Consider the following 18,297-nt stretch of genomic DNA (forward strand, 5'->3'; position numbering starts at 1 on the left):
TGCAAAAATAAAAGACACAAAGGTACAATGTTTGCATGGCTCGGGCTAACTAAGCAAAGGCTAGAATGACCCTAGGGGGGGCCATATATAACTATTAGTGTCTACTCTACTACTACCTGATTTGTACTAGTGATGTATGTTAGTATTAACTCATTTTTTAATCTTGCTACTGACCAATAGGGGGAGGTGTATATGATGCCTAATAAATGTGTAATGTTTTCTAGGTGCACTACCGACCACCAGCGAAGGCGACGCGGAGAGAGAGGATGCGGCAGTTGCTGCAGATACCGACGATGGAGCGGTAGGGGGAGTGCCAGCACCAGTGGCGGGCGGTGGTAAGTTAGATTCATAATCCTTAACTATTGTTGACAGTACACTCACTGCAAGGGTGTACTGTATGTATACTGTACTGTTGAGACTTAGGGCCCCATTAGGATGGCGAGCGTATTGCCCCCGCCGGGCCGGCGGTATTCACCACCGACACCGCAGGGGCAAACCTCCCGCCATCCCTGTAGAAAAGAGTCAGACCCCCCACATGTCGACCAGACGGAAAAGGGTTCAATATGGTGGTGGTGTCTCTCTGAACACACCGCCAGCCATATAATCTGCATTTTGGAATGCCTTTGCGTGGCGGCATTGCCGTCCGCCACGGAAACGCATGCAGACATTGCAGAGTATGCTTGGGGGCCCCCATGGAGGGTACCTATGCTATGGTACCCCCCCCTGCCTTTCAAAGCAAAACGTGACAGGCTCCGCGCGGGGCCTGTCATGTTGTGCTTGGAAAAGCAGCACAACATGTATTTTTAGCATTGCTTTCGGCACCGCCAACCAGAATGTAAAAAAAACAGGATGCGCCGGCCACTCTTCCGGCGCATCCTCCTAATTGTCCCCAACGGGACACTCACCCTTTTTAGCGTGAGGATGGCGGGCGGACTTTGTCCATCCGATGTCCTAAGTAAGTATGAGTTGTTGTGAAAGTTTGAAGAGTGAACTAGAAGACTAGAATCCCTTTAATTGGCATAGGAGCGGGAGTATTAAGTAACCAATGGCCTCATCTATCTGATTTCAACTCCGCTTTGAAAGTTTTATGGAGAAGAGCACCTGGTGCACTGTTCAACTAAAAAGTGAAAAACGGGTGGAAGGAAGAAGGACAGGCGAGATTTAAAATGTTATGTACTGTGCTTTATAGTGCTACTCTACCATGCCACTATGTGTATAAATAATTAACTTGTCTTACTGTTTTTCTAAGAGTATATTTTACAATTGTCTTGTTTTTTCCTTTTTGATACACAGCTACTCCTAAAGTCAATCGGAAGGAGTTGGCTGCCAAGGCACGGCGCCGGAAGCTGGAGGCAATCCAGCAAGAATACCGGCGGCTGGTGGTCATGGCAGAGGAGGAGGAGGAGACTGCAGCAGCACTTGAAGCCTCCTCCAGTGGCCCGGGCCCCAGCCACCGCCCTCCAGCGGTACGGCGCCACCGTCTGGCGGCTGCCTGCCGCCAACGCAATGCCATCTCTGGTGCCCCCCCCACTGTGGCTGCAACTGCCGCGCCTTCAGACGCCGCGTCGCCCGTCTAGAGGAGCAGATGCGTGTCCTCCTTCAATCCCACCCCACACCTTACTCCCTGTCTTCTGCCCCTTTTTTAATTCTTGTTTGGATGGGTGGGAACTGGTTTGGGCGTTGGGTTTTTGCTTTTTCGACTAGTATTTTCTGGACTTTCCTATGGACATTGGTTGGGGTTAGGGAGGGGGGTGGGTCAGCTTTTGTGGGTTTTTAGTTTATTTTTGTTAGGGTCAATTAAATATATTTTTCTACGTTACATGCAATGTTGTTAATGTTTTGTAGGTGGGGTTACTGTTTACATCACACTGTTTCCTGGCTGGTGCAGGGAGGCCCTTAGACAGTGTTTGATTTAAATAATTGGCTGACTGTGTAAGACACAGACAGGTAGATGCGACACCCCTCACTGATTGACTTGTCCTACTAGTACTTTCAGTCTCTCCTCTAGTCTATGCATTATTTATCTGGACTCAAATGGGTGTGTGAAATTGAATTCATTGAAAACATGTTCATTATTTATTCTGCCTCCCCCAAACTTCTCTTACCTGTGCTTGATGTTTAACTTTGGCACAGCAATGGCTGCATGGTGAAGATGGTTTCCTTTTTCTAACATGCCATGATTGGGGTGGTGGTGGTAGTATAGTAGTAGTAGTAGACACTGGCAGGGCAGCAGCATTTGCAAAAAAAGAAAATGAGACTGTCAACTGCCTTTGAGAGACTGTTAGAGGAGTAGTAGAATTAAGTACAGTACAGAACTTACCGAGCAACAATAATATGCTAAAATATTTTACAACAAAACATAATGGTGGTTGGAATAGCCTACTAGACAGAGTTAGAAACTATAGTTGTGTCAAGTCACTTGACTAGGCCTACAGCCTAACAGTTAGTGCTGTGTATGAGGAATGACAACAAACAAATCCAATCAATGCCGGCAATTAATGCTGAGTTATATATTCCTTTGTTAAATAAAATAACCTCTAAAATATACTACTCATGGGTGGGCAAGCAGAAGAAGATCATCGCTCTGCCTTGAAATTGAAGTACTGTTGCTATCGCCACATCCGCCCCAGCAAGCGTGTGATTAAGTATTGGTGTACATATAATTTAGTCACACCTCGACAATAAGTCACACAGCCCGGGGGAAGAGGGTTAGGGTTTGTTGAATGGATGGGAAGGGGGTTTGGGGAAAGGTTTGACATTGAAAAACAGTATGCATGGACAAACAAGCGACAATCTTTGAAGACTACCATATCCATATGTTAAGGGAGAAAAAGGAAATGCATGCATGATGATGAGAGACCCGGATTACATACACGTCTTGTTCTGTTCCGGCCTTAATACTTTTACAGATAGCAAATACATTTTTTAAATATTGGCAGTGAAGAATCGTAAACAGAGAGCAAACCTAATGATGATAATAACAACAACAAGAACACACTGTTGTAAAGATTGTAGACAAAAAAGGATTCAAATTATTTAAAAGAAAATGAAAGTTGATACTGTTACTGTGTTATCCTGGTCAAAAATGTGGATTGGATTTGCATCTCGGCATTCCTCTTGGTCCTCTCGTCCATCAATCTTGGGTGTCGACACTCCCTACTGCCCGGCTGGAAAAAAGATGTCGATTTATTGGTTAGGTAAGTGTGCATTGTAATGTTTTTCCAAGTATAGGGCAAGGCCCGGCCTGTAATTGTAGATGGAAAAACAAAGGGGATATTGAGAAACAAAGTTGAAACAAATGCACAAGTTATGATGTAGTGCAACAAGAACACTTCCGAGGTGGCATGTATGCATCATCTCTACTCTAGTCTGTTTCCAGCATTGACCTTCAACAATAACAGGAGAGAGCAGGCCCACAGTGACAGGCCTGGCGGCACGTTGCTTAGCAGTAGCACATCCTACGTTTAGACTTTAGAGTACTTTTTTTTAATTTCTTTTTTTAAAGAGTTGGACAAAGGCAAAGCACATTATCCATTCCAAACATAGCATTTTACAGTTTAAGTTAGTAAATCAATGCGCCGCAGTCATCCCACCGCTACACTCGACTCCACTTCTACACAGACATTTGGGTCTGCTGTGGTTGTTGTTGACGTGTTTACCTTTAGGCTTTTAAGTTTTATGCCACTCATGAAACGTCCTCCTGACTTGTTATTATTCCATCAATCATCATCTCCGATACTTGTACTGACTGACTGTGAAGATCGGCCTGCAGTAGAAGTAAAATTGTTATTACACAACAAGAGTAGAAATATTATTGACTTGAGTCACTCTTTAGTGTGTATAGAAAGATAGATTACTAGTACACTTTGACTTCACTTTGTGCACAACAAACAAACAACGAAAACACAAACACCAATCGCTCAGAGTCAGGTGTCCAATGCATGCCATTAATTGTCATTACCTGTTCCTTCACATCTTAAGTTAACGGGCCGTCTATTTCGCCATCATCCTCATGGACAGTGCTGTTGTCAATTATACTCAGTGCGCAGATTGAGTCCCCTTCCTGTATTGAATTAAAAGCAATGTATCAAGCTGCAGGAGAAGTACAAATTTCTTATTTGCAAGAAGGGGAAAATTCACCTTGAGTTAAGTTTAGTGTGTACTGTAGAAAGATGATTAGTGCACAATGACATAACTTCATGCACAACAAACACAACAAAATCACTCAGTCTGCGACTCTGCGTCCAATGCATGGCATCAATCATTACCGGTTCCATCTCATTTTCAGTTAATGGGCAGTCTCTCTCGGCTCTGAATGAGGATAACTATAGTAGTCATCTGATTCATGCTCCACTTCTTTTCGCGGGACTAGGAAAGTTTTAATTTTTTCTTCTATTTACCATCATCCTATCATCATTCATGAGGGCAATGGATTTGGGCGGGAGATTCAGTATGATGGAGCAGAGGAGCTGGATTCGGTGGTCTGTACTGTCAAATTGCAGACACCTGTAACTTGTATATTAAATAAGAAGAGTAGAAGACGGTGGTAATGGATTTGTTGTGATTCACAAGTTTGTAACCGGAACGACAGACACACAAATAAAGGGGGAAAAAAGGGAGTAAGACAGTAAGTGCAAGCCTAATTGTCAGGGAAGTATAGCTCGTCCTCAAACTCTGGGGGTTCAGCCAGTAGTAGGTAATCATGTGACACACTAATTCTGTCACCTGAGCCGCTGTCCTCATCTTCCTCCATTGCTTCATGTATTGTGTAATTCGGTGGTATGAAGTGCTGATTCATTTTGATCATTGTTAACCTCTCCACGTTTTTGGGCGAGAGACTGATCATTCTCAATGTTACAATGGAACCAGCAGCACTGAAAACACGTTCGGAAGAGACACTTGCGACAGAACAAGCCAGATAGATTATCGCCAGCCTGCTGAGCAGTGGCCTTTCAGACCTTTTCCTATACCAATACTGCAATGGGTTTTGATCAATGTACACCTCTGTTGGGTCGTCCAGATAGGCCTGGATCATCCGCTCAATGTTCAGGGGTGCTGCTGGTAAGCTTTCAGGCTCCTTTCTCTGTGCATCAGCACTGTGCTTATTAATGCCTAACTGTACATACCAATCGTCTAACGATTCTACTGGGCCTAATGATCCAGTTATTGTTGCTGTTGTCGATAGTGATGGTGAGTGTTGTGATCCAAACGCACTGCCCTCAGCCGACGAAGTTGCACTTGATCCTGCATGCCCTGCTGCAGTACTTCTTGTGGGTTGATCTTGCGGGCTTTCAATTAGCAGCTGTTCGTTTTCCAACTTACTGGCTGCCTCAGCTATACAAGTTTTGTAGCGGGCAACATCAATCTCTGAAAAAGCAAAGAATGTCTTTAGTCCAAATTTTGCACGTGGATCCAGAATTGTGGCACAAATGTAATGTTCTTGTGACAAAAGTTTATTTTCTATCCTTGTATTTTCAGCTAAGCGACGGGCTAAGCTCTCCACCAAGTCATAGGCTTCCCTTTTGTCCTCTACCCCTTTGTATGATTCAGAAACCTTCTTCAGCTGATGCTCTAGCATTTGCAATAATGGGATAGCTTGGCCCATTGTACAGTCCTCCTTGCTGACTTCACGTGTGAAGACCTCAAAAGGACGAAGCATCTCAGTCAGGCATTTAATTAGGCTCCATTGCTCCATCTCAAGGTTCATGCCTTTAACAGTAGCATCCCCTCTTTTCCAGACATATTCATGGAGTGACCTGTACTGCTCATACAGACGATCAAGCATGTAATACGTTGAGTTCCAACGTGTTGCCACCTCCTGGATGAGTGCCTTGACTGGCATCCTATTTTCACGTTGGATGATCCTCAGCTGCTTCCGAGCTTTAAAAGAATGGCTGAAATGAGTGCATATTCTTCGGCAGATGGCCAGTAAGTTGCTGACTATGGGTTCTTTTTTCAGAAAGTCTTGAACTATAATGTTTATGCAGTGCACCAAACACGGAACGCTGAAGTAGGAACCAAGTTCCATAGCCTTTAGTAAATTACTGCCATTGTTTGTGGCAACAAAACCAATACTAAGCCCTCTTGGGCGCAGCCATTTCAAAACCTTGCTGCGAAACTCTTGCAAAATGTTTACAGCCATATGAGATTTCTCCATGGCGAACATGGCTACAGTTGCATGTTTCCGAGTACCTTTAAAAATCGCAGCTGTGTCAGCAGCACCTCGTGCAGATAGATTATCTCTAACCCCCACAAAAGAGACCCAGTGTGCAGTGATGCACATGTAATCTGTGGCTTGGCAACTGGTTCACATGTCTGTTGTCAGGTGGATATTGTGAACAGCACTCTGCTGCAAAGCTTGTCCAACCAATTCCAGCACATCATGATTTAGTGCCGGAACAACAATTCTTGCGAAATAGGACCGGCTGGGAACCTTCCATTTAGGGCAGATGGCTGACACAAATTCAAGGAAACACACCCCTTCCACAAATGAAAAAGGAAGAAGGTCCAGCGCTAACATTTTAGCCAGCTTCGCATTGTACAACCGTGCCGTTGGGTGGTTGCGTTGGAACTGCCCCTCCAACTTAAGCATGCTCTCAATGGTAGGCTGGATTACTTTCCTTTGTGGTGCTGTTTTCATTAACCCACTTAGGCTCAACGGCACAGTTTGTCTCATTGCGGTACTCGGTCGCCTTGGTGTCTCAGCCTGACTCTGAGTATGGCTCTTACTGCGGTGCCACTCAGATGTTACTGAGGAGGATGTGGGCGGTACCACTGCACTACTGGGGACAGGGCTAGAAATGCCTCCCTCTTCTTCACCTTCCACCGCAATAATATAGCTCCCTGATTCTTCCTGACCAACTTCAATGGGTTGAGTTTTTCTACTTTCTTTTAACTGAAGTAGGTGATTCTCCCACACGATAGTGTGGTGTATTCTGAGATGACTTGCTTGGCCTCCGGAAACCATAGTTTGTACCAAGCTTACCCCGCCGAACACCTTGTCAACAAATTGAGCATATAGCAACGTTCTCCTTCTTGGTGCTAACAGAAAAGAAGTCCCAAACTGGGGAGGAGAACTTTCTGGCACTGCTGGAGTTGCCACTTTCAATACCAGATGAACTGGAGGGTGTGCTTGGAATGTGACCCTGTGTACCTAGACTGTGACTTTTACTACCACTACCTACTGAGATGGTTGAGCTGGATGTAGGTCCCTGCCGGGTCTTGGAAAATATGGCAGCTGTAGGTAGTGGTGGTATAACCTGTGTTGGTGATATCCGTGCTACATCCCGCTCAGTAGCAGCCTTTCTGGATAGGGTGAGAATGTCGGTCTCCAATCCCTTTGGGGCGGGAGTAATGTGCGTGATGACTGGCTCGTCTTCATCAACATCACCCCCCTCTTCTACATCTACCTCCATAACTCTAAGTTTTTCTGGGACCTTCCTTTTCAGAAGCATTGTCTTGTGGCGTATATCACTCTCAGACTGAGCTGGTGGATGCCAAGTGGCATCACGATCATCCGAAGCGGGGCTTGAAGAAGAACATGATGGACTAAGCCTCCTTTTCCTTGCTGGTGGTCTGGAAGGCAATAGATCTTCTGAAACAGTGGTTTGACTTTGTTCCACTTTGTCTGCAGGAAGCTCGATTTCCTGAAATGCCCCTACGTCAGGAGCAACAACTACTATGGTGGGCTGTTGTTGCGGCTGCTGCTGTTCTTGTTGCGGCTGCTGCTGTTCTTGTTGCGGCTGCTGCTGTTCTTGTTGCGGCCGCTCCTGTTCTTGTTGCGGCCGCTGCTGTTCTTTTTGCGGCTGCTGCTGTTCTTGTTGCGGCTGCTGCTGTTCTTGTTGCGGCTTCACACTTATCTGCTGAGTTTGCACCTGCGTTGATTGTGTACTACTTTGCGATAATGACATTTCAACATCGCTGCTCATTAGTAGACTGGCTTCCTCTGCGACACTAAAGCCCTTGGGCCTAGGTTGGTGGGGTTGAACCGCTGGTGCTGAGGTGCTACTCCCAGCTTGGTTCCCAGACAACGCTGCTGCAGGCGTAACTTTTTTGGTGCCAAAAAAAACATTGGCCAGCACACCACCAGTCGTGGTTAATGGCACTTCCTTTTTCTGTTCCTTCTTCTCACCAGCAACTTTCTTGGTACTGGACCTGGTACCTTTCTTTGGGGCCATCTTCTTCAGATGTCAGGCAGGATGCAGATGCACAACAAGTTCTGGTCACACATGGACGTGATGCGCAGCAGAACTTCTGTCTGGCTGGCAGTACCACTGGTAGCCGGGTGATGCTGATGACACCTCCTCCTCTGGCTTTTTGTGCACCTAAAAGCAAATAAGCCAGTAGAAGAACATCAGTGAAATGTTGCATTTGTTGTTGTGGTTCAGTTACTTAGTACTACTGTACTAGTGCAAACAAAAAATAGTCTAGCCATTTAGGACTTTTTTTCAACAAGGGCTATGTTATACTACTGTGTACAGTCACACACTACACTCTCAGGAAGGATAGGAAAGTTAATAAGAACCACCAAAATAAAAATGTAATGGAAGTGGGGTGGACCCTATTTGCCATTAAATTATTTGAGCATCTCAGCATCCATGGAGCTGCTGCTGGCAAAGGGGGTGGATGGATGGAAGCAGTAAGCCAATAGGAAAACCATGCAGGCCTATATGGCAAAAGCAGGACAGTAATAACTCCCAACACAAAAAAGGCCACCAGCCACATGGACACTCACAAATCACAAACAAGCAGGGGGCCTGAGAAACACCAGGAGCTGACAAAAGTCCTATACAAGCCAGGTAAAGGATGCATGCTATGGCACACTGCTCTGCCTTTTTAATGCAACAAAATGCTAATACGAACATTCACAGGCCCCAAAAAGGTCTGCAGGGTGCATGCATTGCACACCAACACACACCATACACACACAACAAAAGCATGTCTTTAAGACAACCAACATCAGAAAGCACACCCCAAAAAAACACACTTCCCCAACTCAATCCAATGTCATCCATGCCCTAAATAATGTCTAAATTCAACAGACCACACAGAAAACACTTGACTAATAAGGCTGTGGCTACCTGCTCTGATCCTACTGGATGAAAGCAGGCCTGTTGGCAGACAAGTCCAGGCAAACGTGCAGGCCTAGGCTTCAAAATGGCCACCAGCCACATGGCCAGGCCAAACAACATCAGAAAGCCCACCACAAAAAAAACACACTTCCCCAACTCAATCCAATGCCATCCATGCCCTAAATGATGTCTAAATTCAACAGACCACACAAAACAAAACACTTGATTAATAAAGCTGTGGCTACCTGCTCTGATCCTACTGGATGAAAGCAGGCCTGTTGGCAGACAAGGCCAGGCAAACTTGCAGGCCTAGGCTTCAAAATGGCCACCAGCCACATGGCCAGGCCCAACAACATCAGAAAGCCCACCCCAAAAAAACACACTTCCCCAACTCAATCCAATGCCATCCATGCCCTAAATGATGTCTAAATTCAACAGACCACACAGAAAACACTTGATTAATAAAGCTGTGGCTACCTGCTCTGATCCTACTGGATGAAAGCAGGCCTGTTGGCAGACAAGGCCAGGCAAGCTTGCAGGCCTAGGCTTCAAAATGGCCACCAGCCACATGGCCAGGCCCAACAACATCAAAAAGCCCACCACAAAAAAACACACTTCCCCAACTCAATCCAATGCCATCCATGCCCTAAATGATGTCTAAATTCAACAGACCACACAAAACAAAACACTTGATTAATAAAGTTGTGGCTACCTGCTCTGATCCTACTGGATGAAAGCAGGCCTGTTGGCAGACAAGGCCAGGCAAACTTGCAGGCCTAGGCTTCAAAATGGTCAACAGCCACATGGCCAGGCCCAACAACATCAGAAAGCCCACCACAAAAAAGCACACTTCCCCAACTCAATCCAATGCCATCCATGCCCTAAATGATGTCTAAATTCAACAGACCACACAGAAAACACTTGATTAATAAAGCTGTGGCTACCTGCTCTGATCCTACTGGATGAAAGCAGGCCTGTTGGCAGACAAGCCCAGGCAAGCTTGCAGGCCTAGGCTTCAAAATGGCCACCAGCCACATGGCCAGGCCCAACAACATCAGAAAGCCCACCACAAAAAAAACACACTTCCCCAACTCAATCCAATGCCATCCATGCCCTAAACGATGTCTAAATTCAACAGACCACACAGAAAACACTTGATTAATAAAGCTGTGGCTACCTGCTCTGATCCTACTGGATGAAAGCAGGCCTGTTGGCAGACAAGGCCAGGCAAGCTTGCAGGCCTAGGCTTCAAAATGGCCACCAGCCACATGGCCAGGCCCAACAACATCAGAAAGCCCACCACAAAAAAACACACTTCCCCAACTCAATCCAATGCCATCCATGCCCTAAATGATGTCTAAATTCAACAGACCACACAGAAAACACTTGATTAATAAAGCTGTGGCTACCTGCTCTGATCCTACTGGATGAAAGCAGGCCTGTTGGCAGACAAGGCCAGGCAAGCTTGCAGGCCTAGGCTTCAAAATGGCCACCAGCCACATGGCCAGGCCCAACAACAACAGAAAGCCCACCACAAAAAAGCACACTTCCCCAAGTCAATCCAATGCCATCCATGCCCTAAATGATGTCTAAATTCAACAGACCACACAGAAAACACTTGATTAATAAAGCTGTGGCTACCTGCTCTGATCCTACTGGATGAAAGCAGGCCTGTTGGCAGACAAGGCCAGGCAAGCTTGCAGGCCTAGGCTTCAAAATGGCCACCAGCTACATGGCCAGGCCCAACAACATCTGAAAGCCCACCCCAAAAAAACACATTTCCCAACTAATTCCAATGCCATCCAGGCCCTAAATGATGCTTGAAAATGAAATACATTCAAAAAACACCAAAAGAACAGTTGCTTCATCATGCACACACCCATGAGGCCATGACTAGCTCGGGCCTACTACTGACTACTACTACCCACAACATTTTTAATAAAAGGAATGATGATAGTTACCAAAAATAAATTGTAGTTACAACAACTGCAATGCCCCCAATCAAACAGACACAACAACGACTTACTTGTAAAATATCCAATTAAAAAATCCTCAAATCCAATTGCAATGATGCAGCAGACAAAAAGAGTGATCTTTCCAGCTCCAAATCCAAAGGCAGAATGAGCAGAAGATGGGCAAAGCACTGGGAGGAGCCTGCTGGACAGGAACAGGAAGTTGAAGATTCTGTGGCACTTCCTCCCTCTCTCCACCTTTTTAAAAAAGGACTCCTTGCCCAAAAAAGGACAGCCAAATGTCAATCTGAGGAGTTGTTTTCATCCAAAATCATCATTTGCAGAAGGTTTCATGGTGCTAGAGCTGATATTCTTCTCCAAATTGAAAATTTCACATGTTCGCGTTCTCGAGGTCCACATTACTTCCGCCGGATGTCGATGGCGTGTCCAAAATGACTTGATCGCGTTCTCTCGCTCCCTGTCGCGTTGGATATTACGTGTTCGGAGTCTCTTTCTCCTTTTCGCGTTCGATTAGATGTGCCCGCGTCCTCACGCTCTCGCTCGCGGTGGAGAATGACTTGTTCGAGATCTCAATCTTCTCATACTCTCGCGGTGCATGATCGCGAGAAGAAAGACTTGATCGCGCTACAAATGACGTGATCGCGCGACAAATGACGTTAATGCGGACGCCAACTGTCACGAGACAGCGCAAAATGGCTACCAACAATCCAACATCTCGTGGAGAACGCGACCTGGTCGGGAAATCTTGTCGGCGAACGCAGGAATTCAGGTAAGGCAATCGCGCGCACGCGAGAATTTTTTTTTTTACAACACGAGCAAGAAAAAAATTACCGGTATGATGCAGATTGCGGAAATTTTGACATTTTCGTGCTTTCTGCGGAATGCGAACATGCCAAATTATCGCAATTTCCGCGAGCGGAACGGAATTCTGGCCCAGGCCTAATTATTATTCTGATTGGTTATCCATGATTGGCATATTTGATTTACCAGTAAGTTCCTAGTAAAGTGCACTGTGTATGACCAGGGCCTGTAGATCAAATGCTACAAGTGGGCCTGCAGCACTGATTGTGCCACCCACACAAGTAGCCTTTCAAATATGTCTCAGACTTGCCACTTCAGTTCCTGCATGCATAGGTTATAATTGCCATGTCAACCTGGCAAGTGCACCCACTTGCCATGCCCCAACCTTCCCTTTCCTTACATGTAAGTCACCCCTAAGGTAGGCCCAAGGTAACCCAATACGTATGTTAAAGTAGGACGCGTACTTGTGTGTTTTGCATGTCTTGATAGTGAAATACTGTGTATTTCGTTTTCACTATTACGAGGACAAGCTCTCCAATAGACTATCGCTGGAGCTAGCTTCTAACATTTTACAAGTGTAACTTTCAATTGGTAACAACTAGTGATTTGGAGTTTGGGCTCTAAGAACTCAATTTAAAAGCACACCTTTTAGTAAAAGTGGTTTTTAAATTGTGTGTTTGAAAATGCCACTTTTAGAACGTGGGTATTTTCTTGTTTACCCATCCTGTGTAAATCTGTCTGCTTGTGGATTCACCGTCTGGTTTTAGACTGACAGGGGCGGTTTGTGCACTTCCTTCAGATACTCGCACAAAGGGAGCTGCGGTATGTCCTGCATATGGCGATGACCCATCATGGGCTATAGTGGTGGGAGGAGTTGTCAATAGCACCTAAATAGGCTGTGGCTACCCTGCACAATGTTGTCTCCAGCCCCTGTAGTGTGGCTGGACCAGTGAGAACAGAACTGGTTTTACTGAGCAAGGAAGACACTATGAACAAAGACTTCAAAGGGAAAATTGGGTATAAGTATCAGACATAAAACCCCAGAACTTTAGAACATTCGGAACTAAGAGGACCCTGCCAAGAAGAAGAGCAGAAGAGCTGTCAGGAGGAGTACTGCTCCTTTGCTGTGTGTGCTTTTGCAGCTGCTGCTTCTGTCTGTGGGCAGTGGAAAGGACCAGACTTTGACTTTACTGCATCCTGCTTAAGAAGATTCTCCTAGGGCTTGGTGTAGAGCTCCCTTCCTGTTAAGAAGAATCCGGGAAACAAAAGACTTCCTGTAACTCTGCTGCTGCTGCTGGACCCTGCCATCTGTGAGTCCTACCCTTGCCTGAGGTGCCTCCCTCTAGTCACAGGGCCTCAGAAGTGGGATCTACAGCTGATCTCTATAAGAACCAGCGCAAAGCCTCGCAAAGCCTTTCGGAACTGACGCCAGACGACGCAAAGCCTTGTAGAGGCCTGCCACACAGCTGACAACTTCTTGGAACTTACGCTGCACGACAAGAAGCCTCGCAAAGTGATGTATCACCTCCTGTGCGCAACACATCATACCTGTGAACCAAGTTTTCCGACACAACACCCGCAGACCAGAACTGTCTTGGAATTGACACATCACTTCCCCCTACATTCTTGATTTGACGCATCACTTCTGCGTGTAAAAGACACACAATTGATGGACGAAATGCAGAACAAATCAAAACATTCCCCCCCAGTCAGGAGATCTGGGTTAACTCAATCATTCTTTTGCTCACCATGCCACCCCAGTTTAGACCTGGCCATATGCAAATCAGTCTTGACCCTGTGCCTCATGGGAACAGTCCAGCCCAAACTCCCAAGCCAGGTCTTTCCTGGACTGGAAACAAGCATCCTAGGACTGGCTTCGGGGTTTCACCCCTCTTCAGCCAGGATAGCTTGATTCCAGTGGCACAGTGAGCCCAAGACCCACGTCTGGGCATACCTGGCGCACTTAGGACGAGAAAGCAAAAGACACACAATTGATGGACGGAATGCAGAATCACTTCTGCGTGTAGCAGACCTGTTGCACTGCCTCACCAAGCACAAATCCATATAATTCTACGGACAGAATTGTTTAAAACTATTTTTAAAAGTCATATTTTAAGTTGTGAATGTTGGGTTTTTGTCACTTTGGTCATGTTTGGTTTAGATAAAGATACTTTATTTTTCTAAACTGGTGTTGTGTCCATTTGTGTTACTGTGTGTGCTACGTACAAATGCATTACACATTGCCACTGAGATAGGCCTGACTGCTCATGCAAAGCTACCAAGGGGGTGAGCAACGGTTATCTTAGGTGTGTAATCCCCTTACCCTGACTAGAAGGAACGGTCCCTATTGGGACAGGGTGCATACCACTGCCAACTAAAGACTCCCATTTCTAACACACACCAAATGCAGAGAGATCCAGCTCCCCATGCAATATGCATATCATCACACACACAACAATCATGGTTGGAAAATACCATCTTAGGTGTGGTATTCCCCCAAATATTTTCCTTCTGTTGCTGGGACCATTTTTTTGGCCATAGGACTGTGTACACTTTCTCCCTGGGCCTGTAACTTAAATGCTACTTATGGGCAGAAACACGTACTGTTCTACCCACTACACTAGCACTGCAAAACTTGACTCCAGGCCCGCTACAGCAGCCTGGGTGTTCAGTTTTAAACTTCCATTTTGACCTGGCAAAATGAACCTTTTGCCAGACTTAAACCTTCCCTTTTAATGCTTATACCTCACCCCTAAATTAGGCCTTAAAATCTGGGGTGGCAGAGTGGGCTAATGAACGGTGATGGATCAAACCCAGATCTGTTGACTGGGTGTGAGTGTTTGATTGGTTCTGATGCTCTGTCCATCACCACCCCCTTTTGTACCGCTTTGTTCGCCATAAGTTGGCAGGGTATGCTCAGACGTGAGTCCCTTGCTCACTTTGCCACTGGATTCAAGCAAGCCTGGCTGAAGATGGCTGAAATGCCAGAAACCAGTCCTAGGAAGCTTGTTTCCGGTCCAGGGAAGGCATGGCTTGGCAGTTCGGGCTGGACTGTTCCCATGAGGCACAGGGTCAGACTGATTTGCATATGGCCATGTCTGAACTGGGGTGGCAGAGTGGGCTAAAGAACGGTGATGGGTCAAACCCAGATCTGTTGACTGGGTGTGAGTGTTTGATTGGTTCTGATGCTCTGTCCATCACCACCCCCTTTTGTACCGCTTTGTTTGCCATAAGTTGGCAGGGTATGCTCAGACGTGAGTCCCTTGTTCACTTTGCCACTGGATTCAAGCAAGCCTGGCTGAAGACGGCTGAAATGCCAGAAACCGGTCCTAGGAAGCTTGTTTCCGGTCCAGGGAAGGCATGGCTTGGCAGTTCGGGCTGGACTGTTCCCATGAGGCACAGGGTCAGACTGATTTGCATATGGCCATGTCTGAACTGGGGTGGCAGAGTGGGCTAAAGAACGGTGATGGATCAAACCCAGATCTGTTGACTGGGTGTGAGTGTTTGATTGGTTCTGATGCTCTGTCCATCACCCCCCCCTTTTGTACCGCTTTGTTCGCCATAAGTTGGCAGGGTATGCTCAGACGTGAGTCCCTTGCTCACTTTGCGACTGGATTCAAGCAAGCCTGGCTGAAGACGGCTGAAATGCCAGAAACCGGTCCTAGGAAGCTTGTTTCCGCTCCAGGGAAGGCATGGCTTGGCAGTTCGGGCTGGACTGTTCCCATGAGGCACAGGGTCAGACTGATTTGCATATGGCCATGTCTGAACTGGGGTGGCAGAGTGGGTTAAAGAACGGTGATGGATCAAACTCAGATCTGTGTACTGGGTGTGAGTGTTTGATTGGTTCTGATGCTCTGTCCATCACCACCCCCTTTTGTACCGCTTTGTTCGCCATAAGTTAGCAGGGTATGCTAAGACATGAGTCCCTTGCTCACTTTGCCACTGGATTCAAGCAAGCCTGGCTGAAGACGGCTGAAATGCCAGAAACCGGTCCTAGGAAGCTTGTTTCCGGTCCAGGGAAGGCATGGCTTGGCAGTTCGGGCTGGACTGTTCCCATGAGGCACAGGGTCAGACTGATTTGCATATGGCCATGTCTGAACTGGGGTGGCAGAGTGGGCTAAAGAACGGTGATGGATCAAACCCAGATCTGTTGACTGGGTGTGAGTGTTTGATTGGTTCTGATGCTCTGTCCATCACCACCCCCTTTTGTACCGCTTTGGTCGCCATAAGTTAGCAGGGTATGCTAAGACGTGAGTCCCTTGCTCACTTTGCCACTGGATTCAAGCAAGCCTGGCTGAAGACGGCTGAAATGCCAGAAACCGGTCCTAGGAAGCTTGTTTCCGGTCCAGGGAAGGCATGGCTTGGCAGTTCGGCCTGGACTGTTCCCATGAGGCACAGGGTCAGACTGATTTGCATATGGCCATGTCTGAACTGGGGTGGCAGAGTGGGCTAAAGAACGGTGATGGATCAAACCCAGATCTGTTGACTGGGTGTGAGTGTTTGATTGGTTCTGATGCTCTGTCCATCACCACCCCCTTTTGTACCGCTTTGTTCGCCATAAGTTGGTAGGGTATGCTCAGACGTGAGTCCCTTGCTCACTTTGCCACTGGATTCAAGCAAGCCTGGCTGAAGACGGCTGAAATGCCAGAAACCGGTCCTAGGAAGCTTGTTTCCGGTCCAGGGAAGGCATGGCTTGGCAGTTCGGGCTGTACTGTTCCCATGAGGCACAGGGTCAGACTGATTTGCATATGGCCATGTCTGAACTGGGGTGGCAGAGTGGGCTAAAGAACGGTGATGGATCAAACCCAGATCTGTTGACTGGGTGTGAGTGTTTGATTGGTTCTGATGCTCTGTTCATCACCACCCCCTTTTGTACCGCTTTAAAATCCCATAAGGCAGGGTGACTGAGATTTGAAAAAGTAGAATATGTATATTAAATGTTTTATATGTCTTGTCAGTGAAAATCCTCCAAAATTGTTTTACACGTTGGCAAGGTTGGCTCACCCATAGGTTAACACTGGTTTACAATATTACATTTAATAAAAGCTAAATTCAGTTTGGGAGTAGCTAGGAAATTGGTCCAAGGGCTCATTTTATTAGTAATTTGAAACCCAACATAAAGGTCAAGTCAGATTTTATCTTGCTATTTTGGAAACAACACTCTTTAGAAATGTATAATTTTCTTGCCTAAAACCAAAAGCCTTTCCTCTCATTGTACAGCTTTCACCTGATACCTGATGGTGCCCTGGTGCTGAAATGTTTATGTTCACAGACAAGAGGACTAGGGACTCTGGGTATGGGGAGGTGGTCTACTCTCTTGACAGAATGGCCTGTTGGCTGCACCCAGCCCCTTCCTGAGCTTTAAAGGATGCCTACCTTGCCACTTGCTGGTGAGACCCACACCTGGGTGTGCCCTCCTTAGTCTCCACTGAGGCTGGCTCCCACCCCATTATGTGGAGAGGAAACAACCAGAACTGGTTTAGGAAGTGAACAACAGCTTGCCATCCACCCACAGGCTGGCTCTTGTCATAAAAGTGGACCCCACAGACCTCTCCCAGAACACCCCTTGACTTGTAAAAAATCAGAAGAAGGTTGTCCTGCTGTCTGAAGAAAGCAAACACAATTGATGCTTGTTTCCGGTCCTGGGAAGACATGGCTTGACAGGTCGGTCGGGACTGTTCCCATGAGGCACAGGATCAAGACTGATTTGCATATAGCTGTGTCTGAAATGTGGTGGCGAAGTTAGCTAAAGAACTATGGTGGATCCAACCCAGATCTGTGGCTGGGAGTGAGTGACTGAAAAGTTTCAGCACTCCGTCCATCATCTCCTTGTGTCTGCTGTCTGAAGAACCTGAGAGAAAACTGTATCTGCTTGCCTTGAACCCAGGACCCTAGAAGTGATTCCAAGGGCCAGCTGGCTAAGCTCCTGATTGAGCTACAGGAACATAATAAGCTTCAAGAGGTCTCTCTCCCTCTAACTGCCCTGCTGACCTTTTTCAACTGGACTTGCCCAGGACCCCACTGCTGGCCTATTTTGGAGTGTGTCACAAGCCCCAAAAGGTACTCCCTATATTCTGGTCCCAAGGATGGTGTTAGATTGTACTCCACCTGTTCGCAAACTGCAAGAAGAGGGATTTAGAAACGTTTTGCCAAATTTCTGCTTGAAAAACTGAAGAAGGCCGGGATTATCATCAAAGCCACAGCCATCTACTTCATATTGCCTGTCCACCTCAAATTACTGGGTTGCCCCGCTGAAGGAGATCCAACTTCCAGAATAGTTTCTAGGTCAGAGCATCGAATGCTTCAATGGGGTTCAACACTGAGCAGCATCCAATCCACATTGAGGCATTCCTGGCATGGGATTTTTGCTCTGAGATTTCCCACCTTTGTCGATGACAGGATTGGTACCCAGCTCTTCAGCATCAAGCCTATTTTGAGCCCCTCTTCAGATC

The sequence above is a fragment of the Triturus cristatus genome, chromosome 7, assembly GCF_964204655.1.
Source record: "Triturus cristatus chromosome 7, aTriCri1.1, whole genome shotgun sequence".
NCBI classification, from domain to species: domain Eukaryota; kingdom Metazoa; phylum Chordata; class Amphibia; order Caudata; family Salamandridae; genus Triturus; species Triturus cristatus.